Source organism: Protobothrops mucrosquamatus, unplaced genomic scaffold (assembly GCF_001527695.2).
Source record: "Protobothrops mucrosquamatus isolate PMUCROS unplaced genomic scaffold, P.Mucros_1.0 scaffold389, whole genome shotgun sequence".
NCBI classification, from domain to species: Eukaryota; Metazoa; Chordata; class Lepidosauria; order Squamata; family Viperidae; genus Protobothrops; species Protobothrops mucrosquamatus.
This window is the reverse complement of record NW_015386721.1, coordinates 59,477-76,048: the sequence shown is the minus strand read 5'-3', so window position 1 is coordinate 76,048 and position 16,572 is coordinate 59,477. Positions and strand designations below refer to the sequence as shown.

General features: G+C 36.7%; 1 protein-coding gene across 1 annotated transcript in view; it reads right to left on the bottom strand.

Moving 5' to 3' along the window:
• CDH11 (cadherin 11) overlaps window positions 1-15,955 on the bottom strand; it is a 61,036-nt gene extending 45,081 nt beyond the window's left edge. Inside the window, exon 1 of the mRNA XM_015815963.1 lies at window positions 15,835-15,955. The gene's annotated coding sequence lies outside the window, so the exon portion shown is untranslated. The remainder of the gene's footprint in view (window positions 1-15,834) is intronic.
• Window positions 15,956-16,572: the final 617 nt, after the last annotated feature.

Here is a 16,572-nt window from a genome sequence, read left to right as displayed (position 1 = left end):
GACATACCCAATTCCAGCAACTGTTCCTGTATATGCTTTAGCCTCCAGTCCCCTAATCATCTTTGTTGCTCTTCTCTGTACTCTTTCTAGAGTCTCAACATCTTTTTTACATCGCGGTGACCAAAACTGGATGCAGTATTCCAAGTGTGGCCTTACCAAGGCATTGTAAAGTGGTATTAATACTTCACGTGATCTTGATTCTATCCCTCTGTTAATTAATTAAGACAATTAAGGCTACGGGATGGAAGATGTAGTGAAATGAAAAGCTGGTGAAATCAGAACTTCATTGCAAAGTTATGAGGCAATGTCTGGAGAAGCCATCCTACCCTTCCGAATTTATGACTCTTCTCCAATCTTTCTCAGGGTTGCTTGCAACTGAGATTCTTCCTGATCATCTCAAGATTCTGAGACTAAGAACTTTCTCTTCTTATTTTCCCCTTAGGATCTGACTTTGGTCACAGAGTTAAAAAGACCGAGCTATAAACAGTGAACCACGCTATCTGTAAGAGGCTACTAATCACTGATTTTCTAGCCAGCTGCTCTTTTTTTCTCCACATTAGACCAGCGATGCCAATTATTTAAGAGTGATTTATAGCTATTACAGTCATAAAACAGAATAATCATTTCCAGACTATGGAATTTTATCTCCCTTTGGAGATAAAATCCATCTATCTTTCCCCTACAACATTACACCCACAACAATGTTTTACAAGATTTAAGAGGAGACAGACAACAACTTTAGGCCCTTTTAAATGGCTTTTAGTGATTCCTTTGTTATTTTAAAATGTTTTTAGATTTTCTTTTCTTCTTTTACAGAAAAGTGTGTTTTCTACATGTTCCCACACATGGACATCTGTATGCATTAATGCATACAAATTACATTAATGGTTCAAATTATGCCAGTGCCAATCATCCAGAAAAATAGCCTCTTGGACTTTAAAGTTGGAAGGGGAAAATTCAATTTAAAATCTTCCTGGAGAGAGTAAAATTGAACAATTTTACTAAAATCTTTCAAATATCAGAAATAACGATTGCCTAACGGTGATAAATGTTACACAATTTAGCTTCACATATTGTGCTACACCATGATTTATTTTAACTATGATTTGTTAGACAAAAAAAATCCTGGCTCTCTTGTAGCACTAAAGCCTAAATTACATTTTAAAATCCACACATATAACAAATAAAGACATAGACATTAAGTTCTATAAAATCTTTCATTTTTTTATTGCTAAATGTCTAGGAAAAACAATGGTTAAAAAGGGTTGAAACTATGATTTTTTAAAAAAAACCTTCTTAGGCAGTCTCAATCAGTATTCCAAACATCAGCAAATAGCAAAACTGTCAGTTCAGGCTGATAAAATGATTTTTTTTTCTTACATCCATTTGACACTGATAATGCTACCTGTGTCAGTTTTTCTGACAATATCCAATTTTAACCTATGTGCACTTGCCTGGAAGTGAAAGCAATATCAGCAAATAAGGATACAACTTGATGTCATTCTCCATGTTAAATCACATGATCCAGGACATGTACTAAAATTTAATTTGAGAATTGTTGACTTATCTTTGTGGTGCTTTGGAAAGTAGTAGTAGTAGTAGTAGTAGTAGTAGTAGTAGTAGTAGTAGTAGTAGTAGTAGTAGTAGTAGTAATAATAATAATAATAATAATAATAATAATAATAATAATAATAATAATAATAATAAGTTGGAAGGGACCTTGAAGGTCATCTAGTCCAACCCCTTGCTCAGGCAGGAAACCCTATACCATTTCGGACAGATGGCTGTCCAGTCTCTTCTTAAAAACTCCCAGTGTTGGACCATTCACCGCTTCTGGAGGCAGGTTGTTCCACTGGTTAATTGTTCTAACTGTCAGGAAGTTTCTCCTTAGTTCCAGGTTGCTTCTCTCCTTGATTAGTTTCCATCTATTTTGCTTCTTGTCCTGCCTTCAGGCGCTTTGGAGAAGAGCTTGACTCCCTTTTCTTTGGGGCAGCCCCTGAGATATTGGAAGACTGCTATCATGTCCCCCCTCGTTCTTCTCTTTGTTAAACTAGACATACCCAATTCCAGCAACCGTTCCTCATATGTTTTAGCCTCCAGTCCCCTAATCATCTTTGTTGCTCTTCTCTGTACTCATTCTAGAGTCTCAGCATCTTTTTTACATCGTGGTGACCAAAACTGGATGCCGTATTCCATCCTATCATGTCACCCCTAATCCTTCTTTTTACTAGACTAGTCATACCCAATTCCTGCAATCGTTCTTCATATGTTTTAGCCTCCAGCCCCCTAATAATCTTTGTAGTAGATCCTTCTCTTCCCTTTCAATATATATAGAAGTATATTTATGGTGTGACATGTGTCAGGATTTTCTCACCTCCTTTACAGGTATATAAAGCCAATGGTGCATTGCATGGTAATAATTCCAGGAGCCTAAGAGCTCATATTACTTTTTGAAGCCATGCTGGAGCATGATCATTTGCGCAGTGCAAGTTGCTTCCAAATAACCACGAATGGGATTGCAGGTATTTGGAGTCAAGATACTAGAACAAAAGAGATCGCTACATTATTTAATTAATTTATATGCCATGCATCTCACAGTTCAAGGTGATTCTGGCCAGCTTACTGTTAAGGGCATAATGATAAAGTTAACTGGAAAAGATGAGATTCAAATCAAGTGTCTTAACCGATGAGCCCACTGCACTGTCACCATGAGCCTTAGCCATTTTCAAGAGGGCCGTAGAAGAAAAGAATCTTGATGAACACTGACCTATCAGATATTTCAATAATCAGGTTATCTGGAAATCAAAGCAGAGCAAATATATACTGTGAGTAGAGCTGTGGAGCCACTGCAAAAAACAACAACAACAACAACAACTTTTCCTTCTGTCACTCTTAGGCATTTAATAAAGATGGCAATTGGAACAAAGTAAAATACAAGAGAGAGCCATCCTTATTATTTGCCTGGCAGGCTGAGAATTTTCCCAATTATAGTGTGTAAAAAACGTGAAGAATATGAGAAGATGCTAAAGCTGTTCACATAGGTTCCTGCATACATTGGGTGGTTCAGACACCCAAAGGGTTTGCTCCAGTAGAGTCCCTGAACTTCTTAGTTGCACTGATGGTTTCTGATGCACAGAGCCATCCATGCTTGTGACTGGGTCTTTGGCCGATCACTGCACATCAGTAATGGAGTGGTGGGTGAGAAGCATGATCCCACTTCTATTTCAATTATGCTGTGAAAGCATGCTGGCATCTCTCTCAGGCTTTGCACTAGTTATGACAAGAGCAATATGCTGTATTATTTATATTCGATTGCCACAGTTATTCTGTTTCCTCAGTCTCCATTTAATTTGCAGGTAAGTGCAGTGTGGATCTAGTAAAGCCCAATTTAAACATGTAATAGAAGCAAAACAGCCCCCAAACTGAAATGACATAGAAATTGTCTTAAGGGAAAAACAAGGGGGAGAAAAAAAAAAAAGGAAAAGACTAAAAGGTTCAGGAAATGAAAAATGGTTATAAATGGTTTTAACGTTCCTTTGCTGCCTTTAGGGAGATGCTCTTGAGATAAATGTGATACCAGCTGTCTGTTTTTAAATATAAACTCTGCTGGAATAGCAAACCAAGCAGCATTAAACAAAAAAAAAAGTAGGCTTATTATGGAACGGAGTGATTGACAATATCATTTGAAATAATGGCTAGGCTCTTGGGTGAAGTTTATTCTAAAATAATAATTGTGTACTTGTGCAACTCAGAACTAAGTGGAAAATTCATAATTCACATTGTACTCAAAATACAATATTGCTGTCCCCTTTGCCCGTTCAGCTTCCAGTTCTGCTTGATGTTATATGATGAGGTTGTTGATGGGACCCAGGAGGAAATAATCCATGTCAAGTAACTGTCTTTTTGTCTCTTATTTTCACCCAGTTCTCATGCATGTTTTGTTCAAGGTCAGGCTTAGCCTAAGAACGTTCCTTTTTGCATGCACGCTCTACAAACAACAAAAAAATACTGTAGCAAAAATCATTGTAATTTATGATCTGTCCGGCTCTAATCCAAATGCGTAGCAATTCTAAATAGCAGTGTAAATCTCAAATTCTGTCTTTTAGATGAATAAGCCTCAGGGTTGCTGAAGCTACCAGAAATGCAGAACATTTTCCTATCAGTTAGGAATTAATACAACCCTTAAGAATGAATTTGTTCTCCACAGTTTTGCTCCTCATCCTTTTAACAGCTTGCATATTACTTTCTGTTTTGTTTTTAGATTTGCAAATTGCTCTTGTCATCCAAAGAAACAATGAAGGGCTTGATTGGAGTTTCTCGGATCATCGATTAGAGAGCACATCCACACAACAAAAGTTACTAGCCTGAGCAGGTAAGTGAAAATTCGAATACTATCATCAGTTTGTCTTTTCTTCTATCTAAACATCTGCTGGTGAGGGGCGGAGGGAAGAATATTTGACCTCTGATGCTTTTTCTTGCCACAAGCAAATGATTCATTCAAAAGAATCATTGGTGAATCAAGATTTTAGCAGAAGTCTTGTTATTAGGGAGAAATGATTAATAGTCTTCCCCAGTCTGCAGTTTGTACAAACTGTTAATTGTGGGGGGGGGGGGGATGCTCACCATTGTATGAACCAAGGCTGAAAAGCTTTTGGAAGTTGTACTGAGCCGAAATCTTCTCCTTCTCTTCATTAGTATTTTGATTATTCTGATGAAATTTAATTAAAGACTATTTTGAATTTTTTTGTTGTTGGTGGTAAAAGAAATGGATGTGTGTTTGTTGGTGTACTTATTTAGTTGCTTAGGCCAAGAGATGTGTCTGAATGTCTTATCTTTACTTGTTTCTGGTGGGAATATATGAGCAGCCATACAATGGAAGGCTGCGTAAATGAAAACAACCCAACAAGAGTCACCTCTATCAATTTTCTACAAAAATACAGGTAGTCCTCAACTTACGACTACAATTGAGCTCAAAATTTCTGTTAAGTGGGTTTTGCTCATTTTACGAACTTTCTTGCCACACTGGTTAAGTGTGATCACTGCAGATGTTAAACTAGTAACACATTTGTTAAATGAATCTGGACTTCCCCACTGACTTTGCTTGTCAGAAAGTCCCACATGATCCCAGGACACTGCAACTGTCCTAAATGTGAACCTGTTGCCCAAAGTTTGAATTTTGATCATTCGACCCTGGGGATGATGCAACAATCATAACTGTGAAAAACTTGTAACTTCGAACAGTCACTAAGCAAACTGTCAAGGACTCCCTGTATGCTCAACAAAAACATCAAGAGAAAGTCCCAAAGGTGCTTTTTTTCCAAACATTTCACTTCTTATCCAAGAAGCTTCTTCAGTTCTAACTGTTTTCAAGGAAAACCTCAACAAAGTCCAGTTGTCTTCCAGAAAAAAAGCACCTTTTGGGCAAACATGACCTGGATGATTGAGAATGTCCATAGACATCAGGAGAAAGTGAAAAATGAAATGTTGAAACACCCTGAAAATCAGTAAGGAGTGAGATATTCTCTCCAATTATATTCTAGTGGCTTGCCCTGTCAGTGTTGGTGGGAGCAATCTTGGAAGTTCTTTGGTTGGGCTGTTTACTGTTAGCTTATTTGGCAGTTCCTTGATTGGAGAATTCTATATTTCTTGACTGTTTATTTATATTTATTTATATTTGAATTTATATCCCGCCCTTCTCCCGTAGGACTGTTGGTCTTATGTTAAGTTTGGGATCAATGTATGTTCATCTAGGTGTTGATTGCTGGTGTTTTGGTCTTTTTGTTCCCCTTTTGGCTTGTTGATTGTCTCTTTTGCACAGTATGCACAGTATGATTGTGTCTATGTGTCCATTGTTGGCTAATTTGTCAAAGTGCCAGACTTCTAGAAATTCCCCTAGTGTTTTTGTACTTGATCTAAGATAGTTGAAACTATGGTTAAGTCCATATGTTGTGAAATTAAAACGTTTTCAACATGTCTTCTGGCTGGTTTACTTAGGATGCTTTGGAGGGCTTTAGTTGGCTTGTTTGCTACTCTGATTTCATGTGTTTGTAATAGTCTGTTGGTAGCTTCTGAGATGTTTTTGATGTATGGCTTGTATTGGTTGTGCTAAATTGGGTTGTGTGGTCAGGCAATTTTTGATGAAGTTTCATGGATATCTTTTTTGTTGGAAGATGTATAGATGCTCTGTTTCCTTCTCCTGCTGTGCAGGGTTGCTGCAGTTTGTGCACATTTAAATAAACAGATTCAGAATTGCATCTAGGATTAGGTCAATTCAAGAGACAAACTTCCCAATTTCCTCACTTCATTTGGAGTAAAATTGCTCCAGGTATTTTTCTACAAATGTATCTCATCACTAGCAATGTTGATAACACAAATTTTCTTCCTTCCTCAATCTTACATAATCAAACATTAATGTACAGGACAGCAAGGAGTAACCTTAGCAGCTACTTTTTAAAAAGTATATTCTTCAAAGTAGTCTTTTTCTAGAAATGTGAAATTGTAAGCTCAAAAAATTCAGCTTCTCTAAGAAATAGTTTGCTCAACTCCTGAGTATACAGCCTCTCTTTTTCCCTCTTGCACACACACACACACACACACACAGAGATACAACCTCCCATTACATTAATTGCATAATCACTGCCAATGTTTATGAAAGTTGGAGAAATCAACAGAACTCAATAGCCAACAATGTTCTCAAACATTTAGTGCCATTTTCATTCTGGTTTATGAGATCATTTAATAAATAGCTGATACTTCCTGACACAGGAAGTATAATGAGCAAAACTAAAATCCAACAATTGCTTAAGAAGCACAAAATAGGCAAAAGCAATGCCTTTCACTAAAGCAGTCTCTGCTGGTATAAGTGTGATTTATTGAAGAACTTACTTATGTCTAGGCTGAAGCCAAAGCAGACGGTCTCTGGCCATTTTCTAAATCTAACATGAGATTTCTGAATGTGCCCTTGTACACACAAACAAATTACCCCTTCGTTGTTTTGAAAAAATTGGAATATTGATGGATTTCTTGTTTAATTTAGTTCCTGTCTTTTAAAGCATCCTGTCTTTCTGATTTGTCTGATTTATAATCCCAGTCAGAGGTAGAGTGACATTTATGTATATTTATTATACACATGTGTCCCGTCCTTTAATGTTTTCTTGTCCTTGGGATTTATTTATGGGTTTTTTTTCTCTATGCATGAACCAGGCTCAGAAGCTTAACTCATGTATTTGCATATGTTTTCTGAATCATAAATTTTCTAAACACAGTAGCTCTTCCTGTCCTTAAAACTTCAGTCGTTTTCTTTCTTGCTGTTATTCCCTTTTGACTCTATTCAAGAAATACCAGCAGGAACTAGCACATTTCAGGAGTTGTAATTCTGCGGGTCACATGTCACATTTAACCTTCTTTGAAATCCCCTGATGATATATTAACCTAAAGAGATGGAAGAAGCAGACAGGAGCAGAGTCATCTCCAGCATTGTATGCCCCTATGCATATATAGAAAAACCTCTTTTGGAAGACAGATTGTCTAACCATGGAGGGTGTCTCTTTGGTTGGATGATCTGAGAAAATCAGTGCCTACAACTATGTGGACAAAGTTGTTAAATGTAGTTGTTCTTTCAACTGGAATTGGTCTCACTTGGAGCACACAATTCCCTTGTGTGCTTACAGGTTGAGTATAGAATGGTCCTGTTGTAAAATGAAATGGGAAAGGGGAGGAAAAAATACTTAACATTCATATATCCCCTGATATTAGATAAAAAAAATTGCCATAACACTGAGCCATGTTCAGCTTTTGGGGTCACCAACAACCTTTTCTTCTGCAGCCACAGTGGGTCTAAGAAATCTGCTCCTTTGTCAGAAGCATCAGAAATAACCATCATTCTTTAAATTACTAACACGGTACATATTAAGTTCCTTTCTCTCCACCTAGTTTTTCTAACCATTGATAAAAAGTATTCCCTGTTCTAAAATATACTGAGTCTTCTTTCTCTTTCATTTTCAATGTCAACCTGTCCATTTCTGCACAATCTAAAATTTTTTTTGATTAACTCTTCTTCCTCCGTTGGTAATTCTGCATTTTTCCAATGTTGAGCGAATACAATTCTTGCTGCAGTTATTACATATAATATTAAATATATACATTGTTTCTCATAATTTCCTACAATTGTACCTAATAAAAATAATTCTGGCTTAAATCTGAGATACAAGGAAAAAATTTTGTTCATGTCCATAAAATTCAGAGCTTTGACATACAGTAGTGTGGTATGGTTTCCTTACAATAAGTTGATGATTATGATGATCATGAGTATGATGATCAGGATAGATAGATAGATAGATAGATAGATAGATAGACAGACAGACAGACAGACAGACAGACAGACAGACAGACAGACAGACAGACAGACAGACAGACAGACAGACAGACAGACAGTATAACTGAAAGATTAGGATGGAGCTGCAATATAAATAATAAATATTATTCTGTGAGGGGTTTTGAAACATCCTTTCACCCACAGAACCAAAGCATACTAGATACCATTATTACAAGGTTAAGGTTAAGGTTAAGGTTAAGGTTAATTTAATTTGTATACCGCCCTTCTCCCGTAGGACTCAGGGCGGTTCACAGCATATTAAAAACACAAATACAATATACAGGATACAAAAAAAATCATACAAAAATACACAAAATAACCCCACTAAAACCTAAGAAGACAGAGCAGCATTATGATGTCAGGAAGCAAGTGAGAACATTGTCCTTTGTAAATATAGACTGTAAATGTCTCAACATTAAAAAGACCCTTTTCAGTCAAAGTTCTAGATTAGCAATGGAATGCTGGCTGTTTAAGAAGGTCTATCTAGTCATCTATTGACTGTTTTCTTTAAAGAGAAATCTCATTTCTAAGGTATCCAGGATGGCATACATTTTTGTCAATGGATATTATATCCTTTTTATAAAGAATAGTTGCCCAATTATTGTATTCTATTGACTATTTATTCTATGCTGGTCAGACTCTGCGCTAGGTTACTATCTCCCGTTCTGGGGATTCATGACACTTGATGAAGGATTCAGATAGAACACAATCAAGACCACAAGTAATATTCTAATTTGATAACATTTGACATTTGCAACTTTTTTCCATGCACCAAGGATGATCAAGCACTATAAGAACACTTTGAGGGTATGTTTGTTTTGTTTTATTTTGTTTTGGGAAGGGAAAACTGCAGGACTATATGATAGGGCTCTTAAAGTACCTGAAGGAGTATAAACAGATGGCTAAGACCAAAATTCTATTTCCCAGAGATTATAAAATTACAATTCTAGAAGGAAAATGTCAGCCAAACGTTAGGAAGATCTTCCAGGTTATAAGAGCAGTTCAGAAACTGGAATTGCTTAGTCAACCAAGGAGATGATAAAGTCCCTTTCACCGGCTATGTTAAGCATAGAGTATATACTGTTCTCTGTTGAGCGGTTTTAATTTGAATTGCTGAACAGAAGAGGGAGTATGATTTGCTTTCGTTTCAAGTCTGATTTCCATAATTTCTATGAATAAGGTCCCGCTGATAAACAGAATATTTTCTAGGGAAACACTGATGCATTACAGCTACGTGTGGCTCTGCAAACAGCTTTAAAAGTCCCCAGATGCTAATGTCAGAACAACTTGCTACCTTTTCTCTAGAACATTTATTTGTTTACTTAAAAGATTTATATGGCTGCCCATTTAAGAACTCTGCTGGCTCACAACAAGAGGAAAACCAATACATATAACAATCACAAGACCATAAAAGTATTTCCAGAAAATGGCAGCTTGGATTAATTTCGAGCTACTGGTAGCTTCTTTAGCTATTTGTTGTTTGGAATTGAACTCAGAATTTCCAAAATTTACCATGGAAAATTCTGCCCACTGCAACACTACTATAATTGTACTTTCCTGGGTATAGAACATTCTACTAATACCAATGATAAACTTATGTTTGGTATGTTTAAAAAATATTTACAATCCAAATAAAACAAAAGTTTAGATACCTGATTAGATAGATTAGATAACCTTTATTGTCATTTTTTTACTGTGGGCATACTGACACACATTAAAAATGAAATTCTGTTGCCTGTTCCCAAAAGTGTACACATACATAACGCACATATAGACATGCTATATGCATTCATATGTATATATGCATAAGTATGCAATCTTAATTATCAACAAAAAGCAAAATACATATGTATCTTTCAGTCACTATAGTCTGCACTTCATACAGTCACTAGATCAGCACACTAATGTACTAAATATTGGTCAGAAATCATTCACATACAGATAATACTATACAATACAGAACAATTAAATCTAAGACAAGACAACAAAAATGTGTTCTTATTTATAAAAGCATAGCCACGGTTAATAACACTCCTGGAATCTTACAATTTTATTTATCATTAAGTTTAGCAGACCTTCCTGGGAATATAACTAATACTAGGACAGTCCTTTTCTGATGAATTCCAGCGTAAACATTGTAAGACAAGACACTGCATTTTGCTGGGTGCAGCTCTTGGCTATTTCATGAAAAAGTCAACACATAAATTTGCAATTAATACCATATTTAGTTTGGTCTAGTTGTGAAATATTAGTCTTGGGATAGTTTAGAAATTATACAATTGTAGCAACATCATAAAACTTTATAATCTATTTCTGGGCAACCTCGACTGAGCTTAAAACATCATCCTGTGATCCTAAGACTTTACTGTTGTGTAGAAATATCAATGATAAAGTCAATATTCTGGACAAAAGAGAGACATTTCAACGACATTTGGACCTCAACAAACAACAACATTTAAATAACCTTGGAAAATCTAGAACACATTTTCATATCATGCCAAAGCAACTGAATTGATGGGTCCTTGACTTCATCAGGAAGTTCAATTTCCTTATCTAAATGACATAATCTCCCATTTACTAGCTTTTTTTTAGATTGCTGAAGTGAAAGAACACAAAAGATTGAAAAGTGTTTATCCTCTTTTCATCTCCTAAGCCTCATTTATACGCAGAGGAGCATAAAGTGCTGGAATTGCTATCATATTTTGTGATCGCTAGGATTTCTGATTAGAAATTCATTTATGCAAGCTTGGAAAAAATGTAAATAATTAGTAAATTAATAGAGACATAATAAAGTTTATCGAGGGAAATAAGCAAAGCTGTTATGCACATGTTAGATTTTCAAGCCATTTACCCTCGTCTGGCTGTCATTTGTTCCCCTCTCCCTGCCAAGCTAACTTCTGGCTTTTTACAATAGAGAACTAGCTGTAGCTTTGTCACAAAAAATTGAACTGTGCAGAAGTTGCGCATGTGTGTGCATTTTAAAGGATTATTTCATCATGCAATCATCTCTTTAAAAGTCTAGAGTTTCTCTAGCCTCCCCTGGTCCCCTTAAGTACTAAGGAAGACATCAGGAACTATTTCTTGAGTCAAATCCATATGCAGAGTGCATATTTAGGTGAATTTGATGCAGTACTTTTTGCCTGGATGATAATACTTGCATGTGAATATTTCATCTTTCAGTGAGCTTTGATGATTTAGATATTGAAACAGGAAATTTCTTTTCTGAGTGGGCACAGCAGGAAAGAAAAATCTTTTTCCAACAGAAGCACCACCACCACAAAACAATGGGGTTAGAAATGGAAAATGCAAATGCCATATAGATATTTAGGTTTACATGCCAGTCAATGTAAGCAAGGGTTATTTGCTCTTCCTTCATGGGAGTGGAGAGAATGATAGAAATATGTGGCAATGTGAACATACAGAATCACTTAGGCAAGAAACAGCATTACATCCACCACAATTTCTCTTGGCTTTCAAGTTTAAAATACCCAAGAAAATCAATAGAATACTTCTGGGGACTAACTCCTGCTTGAACCTGTTCAGTGTCTGGAAGAAGGGCTGACAAATTGCTTTTTCTTCCTTGCTCTACAATTTTTCAGAATGAAAATAGCATCTCTGCTTTAAAATCCTAAAAACAGGATGTTTCAATATTCTTAATATCTCAAACAATGAGATATTTCAAGTGAAGACTTTTTGCATCCCATGAATCAGGTAGATGAGAGAGATGATAGATGATGATAGATGATCAGATAGGTCCATAAGTTGAGAGGTAGGTAGGTAGGTAGGTAGGTAGGTAGGTAGGTAGGTAGATAGATAGATAGATAGATAGATAGATAGATAGATAGATAGATAGATAGATAGATAGATAGATAGATAGATAGATAGATAGATAGATAGAAGATGAGAGAGAGATGAGAGAGAGAGATCCATTGGCAAAGTGACTGTTGGAGTAGTGAAGCACTACTAACAAGCTAATGGAACTGTCATCATGACTCAACCACTTTGGGCTCAGTTTCATGAGTCTACAGTCTGAAGAGATTTCAATGTCACTCAGCAAGTCTCCTTAAAATCTCCATGGCATTCCTGCTCTGCTTTGTGTTCTCCTTCCCCTAGAGGTGTTTTTTTTTTTTTTTAATGAAAATAGAGCCTTCCAGGAAACTCACTATGATGTGGCATTTTGCTTGGGTTCAATAAAGACATGTATTTACTATGACTTTTGGATATTTCCTCCATACACCCCATAACAGTGGATGTCCAGGCAGTTCATAGAAATTAGATAATATTCTTCTATTTGCAAAATACCATGTTGATCTTTCATGGCTGCGATTGTGCATCCATTATCTCCCGCTGCTGACTAAAATAGATTCTCAAACCAAGGCCACCGAGAGAGAAAGAAAACAAAACAAAATGCATTTATATCTCCTGTTTTGAAGTGATGGGGGTACAAAGACTGGCAAATTATTTCTATTTCCCTCTACTTCCTTATTGTATCTCTAGAACCCTTTTATAGAGTTTCAAGAGAAATAAAAGCCCTTGTTAAGGCGCACACCAGGTGCTGATCATTAAGTAGCTGCTAGCCTTTTCTCTGCTTCAGCTAGGCAGAAGAAAAAATATATACTTGGTGGCAAGTAGACTATAGAACAAAATCAAGGATGATTGAGAGATCAAGCTTGAAAATGCTTAATTTGACTTGCTATTTCTACAGAGTTTTCAGCCTTTGGAAAAGAGACTTTGTTTTTCAAGCTGCTGGAGAATTTCAAGCATACCGTACATTCCCACCAGTGCTGATTCACATGGATGTGTATTTACTGTTGTATTTCTTATAAAGGTGAAAATATCCATACATACCACATCTATTTTTCTAAATTATTTGGCATTGCAATTGCTGCTTTTGAATGACAGACTATTGTTTTACTAGGAGACTATTACTGTGGTTATGATTTTTTTTTTAAAAAAATAATTTTAATCTACTGTATTTCTATATTGCTTCGGGATTCTGCGATGCTAAAAGATTTGGGAAAATACGAATAAAAAAATAAACAGCTTGTAATATAGAGACCTCACACCATCTCTTAGCCCCTGCTTACCATAGCATATTTTAAGTGGTCCTTAAGATATAATATGGATTAAGGGAAGCCTGGTCATGTCAATTCTGCATATTTTCACTTATTTATTCATCTTGCTTAACTTCTGAAAGAATTAGTGAAACATTTCTGTGTAGACATAGGAAATCCATCATGGTTTGTTTTACAGATGTTCTATCTGGTGTTTCCTTAATGTATGGACTTCTCTGAAAGTACTTATTTGAAACATCATTAAACCACACACAGCACTTCGTACCTCTAAGCAGTACACAACAACAAAAATGTGCAATAAATAAATATAATAAAGATCTGATATAATTAAAAAATCCTTTTTTAAAAAAATGATGAAGTTAATGTTTTTTTTTTAATGTTTATGGACTTTAGTAGCTAGAAGCAATAATTATTATGCCATTAGCAACATGGGCATAATAATGTGCTCTACTGAGCCATTTGTGATTTTGCAGATGTCCTTAATATGAGATTATTTAAGTTTGTGGATACTCAACACACATTAAAACAAATATCTATCTGTTTGACTACCAAATGGGGTTTATTGATCTGTGATTCTAATTGCTCCAGTTTGCATTAGCTCTTGATTGAAAGGTACAATCACTTGCCTTTTTGGCAGGGTTTTTTTATCCTTCTTTAAGAAATTTCACAAAGCCTGTCATTTAGCTGCCAGAAATGAGATTATGAACAGTCAAGGACATTTTGAGCAGAATCAAAGCCGCTATCAAGCAGAACCTCATTGGTCTTGACAATGAAACGATATAAACCAGTCTGCTAAATACCGCATGATAATGTCAGAGTTGCCTGAATCTTACTACAGGCATCTAGGTTCAAATGAGGATATAATGTTAAAAGTATCTAAGGAGGTTTGTGGCAAGCATGATTGATTACCTGTATGCAAATGTGCTCATGTTGGAAAGACTTTGGAAGACTGGGAAGAGAGACTCTGCCATGGAAACGGTCAGGTAAGAGATAGCATGATCCAGCAGTTGGGATAGTGGGTGGGGGGTTCAAAGGAAGCTAAGAAGAGCCTCAGAAGAGACCCTCCACCGACACACCCCAGTTTCTCAGGCTCTAAAGAGATGTGGAGAGAATTGTACCTTCAAAAATTGAGGTCAGCTTCACCAGGAATCATCACCATCTGAGCTAATTCTACTATATTGTAAACCAATGTTTCATCAGAATTTTAAAGTTTGAAAGTACATTTTTCCCTCTCCCTCATCTTTTTATAGCCCAAGGAACTAGGAAAAGTCTCCTCTGAGCTTCTTACCCCGTCCACTCTCCATCTGCAGACTATGCTGTCTCTTATTTGACCATTCCCTTGGCAACATCTCTTGGCCCAGTCTCCAAGTTCTTTCCCACATACCATTATAGAGGAGAACCAGTAAAAGAACCAAGGGGGGGGGGGGCTAAAGAAAAAGCTAAAGAAAGAGCTAAAGAAAAAAGAGAGAGAGAGGCATTCAGAGGGAGAGAGCTGGACAATCTGGGGATCACCCCCACTTTGAAGCTTTCATCTCCCAGGATCATACTAACCAAATTCCCTCCTTTTACAGAATATAGAATAACAGAGTTGGAAGGGAATCTTCTAGACCAGGGGTCTTCAAACTTGGCCCTTTTATGACTTGTGGACTTCAACTCCCAGAATGCCTCAGTCAGGCATGCTGGCTGAGGAATTCTGGGAGTTGAAGTCCACAAGTCATAAAAGGGCCAAGTTTGAAGACCCCTGGTCTAGACCAATCCCCTGTTCAAGCAGGGAGATCCTATACCATTCCAGATAAATGGCTATTCAGTCTCTTCTTAAAAACTTCCAGTGATGGAGCACCCACAACCTTTGGAGGCAAGCCAATCCATTGATTAAGTGTTCTCGCTGTCAGGAAATTTCTCCTTAGTTCTATGTTTGATCTCTCTTTAATGATCTTCCCTCTGTTCACTTCATGTCCTGCCCTCAGGTGCTTTGGAGAATTGGTTGACCCCCCACTCCTCTCTGTGACAACCCCTCAATTATTAGAAGACTGCTCTCATGTCACCCCTTCTCTTAAGGTTAGACATACCCAGTTCCCTCAACCATTCATCCATACATTTTAGCCTCTTGTCCCCTAAACATCTTTCTTCCTCTTTGCTCTGTTTAGTGTTGTGTTTCTTCTCTTCTCTTTCGCAGTTAAGAAGCAAACTTTTATGTCACTCTCCTTGCTCCCCAGATATAAAGGACCAACATTTCATGCATCAGGCATTCTGGCAATGTCACAATTATAATCTAACCAATCTGGAAGGCAGCTTGAACAAAGCTGCAATAGGTTCAGAATGTTCTAGTATTTTACAGCTGTACAGAGATTGACTAGTGCAAGCTTTTGGAATACAGCATCTTACCTTTAACCTTTGGAAGCTTGTTGCCAGTTAAAGTACCATATTCTATCCATTTGAGCAAATTAACAGTTCCAGTAAAGCTTGTGTTTATGCACAGATATGCATTTAATCACCCAAGACTTTCTGAAAAAGAAAAAAGGAGGACACGGAAGTCAAGATGTAAGTCAGAGTAACAACAGAGATGCCAAAAAGAAGACATTAACTTTTAATTATCCTTCCTTCCCACTCTGCATTGTAGAAAAGAAACAGCATCTTGGGCCCAAATTAGACTTAACAAATAACAGATGCAAAATGTTCCCATAATTAAAGCAATAGAAACCAGGTCAGTATCCCTTCACAGTAAAATGTACATTCATAAAAGATATGCTCAGGAGCATCATCATGAAAACAAAAATTCTACAGCACTAGTAGAATCTCATTGCTGAGACTTAGCTATCCATTAGGTGGATCCCCATTTTTAATATTTCTGGGTGGTGAATTACAAATTAAGACAAATTGGCATTATTACTTGGTGTGGAATGGCATTCAGTTTCATCTCTAAGGCAATGATTCTCAACCTTGGCAACTTGAAGATGTGTGGCTTTCAACTCTCAGAATTCTGAGAGATGGAAGTCCACACATTTTCAAGCTGCCAAAATTCAGAAACACTGGTCTACAAAAGACTTTAAGGGCTGCAAAAATGGAAGACTGAATAACAGAATAACAGATTTGGAAGGGACCTTGGAGATCTTCTAGTTCAGC